Raw genomic sequence first — 1,134 nt, forward strand, 5'->3', positions numbered from 1 at the left:
CCAAGAGCCCGCAATGCCTCCAGTTATTGATCTGTGAGGTCGAGTAAACCACCGTGGACTTGATTAGGAAGCGGGCCGAGGAGTTCAAGGCCATAGTTCTTGATGATGCCGAAAAGGCCGAAGTTCGCTCGATAACACCATTAGAGTGTTAGATGAACTGTCATGCACACCGATGAATGCCTTAAGTGTGCTATATCCTTGTTGCGAGACTCGACTTACTATTGGTGGAGGACTTTAATTTCCATAGTCCCAAATGAACGAGTTACTTGGGATTTCTTTCAATCCAATTTCAAAGAAATACATTAGTCAACGGTTCATCGATCGAAGCGTAAGGAATTTTTGGAACTCAAGCAAGGCCGGATGATCAGATGTCGAATACGAACATGAGTTCGTAAGACTTAGTCGGTATGCTCTGGAGTGTGTGGGTGATGAGGTTGCGATGTGCAAAAGATTTGAAGAAGGATTGAATGAAGAGTTAAAGTTACTAGTGGGAATTTTGGAGATAAAGGAGTTCGTGACACTAGTCGAACGAGCTCGCAAGGCGGAAGAACTTGGGAAGGAGAAGAAGAAGGCTGAATTTGAAGCAAGAGATTACCGTAAAAGATCGACGAGTAAAGCTCCGTTCTCGGCTGTAAAGAGGTTCGTGGAGGACACCGAAGAAGTCGAGGACGATCAAGGAATTTCCATTAGAGCCCCACCATTGACGGACTCCCGAGCTACTTCAGTAGCTAGTGTGGGCAATAATCGTCAAGAGAGACCTGAATGCCCCCAATGTGGAAGACGACACCTAGGTGAATGTTGGGGTAAGTCATTAATAGGGCTGTTATGGATGCGGTTCAAGGACCACTTCATTAGAGATTGCACGAGCTAGATGAGAGGAATAAGACGCAAGGTGCAAGACCTAGTGGAACGACGGTGGAGGTAGGCCCCGAGAATCTCTGGAGGTAGGGGTGGTAATCGAGAGGAGCCTCTAATACGGCCGTCCGATCCGAGACCCGTGCTCTGCTAGAGCATATGCCATCCGCGCACGAGAGGAGGCATCCTCCCGACGTTATCTTGGTACTTTTACTCTCTTTGATACTATTGTGATTGCATTGATTGACCCCGGCTCTACTCACTCATATGTATGTGAAA

The sequence above is a fragment of the Gossypium arboreum genome, chromosome 2, assembly GCF_025698485.1.
Source record: "Gossypium arboreum isolate Shixiya-1 chromosome 2, ASM2569848v2, whole genome shotgun sequence".
In the NCBI taxonomy this organism is placed as follows: domain Eukaryota; kingdom Viridiplantae; phylum Streptophyta; class Magnoliopsida; order Malvales; family Malvaceae; genus Gossypium; species Gossypium arboreum.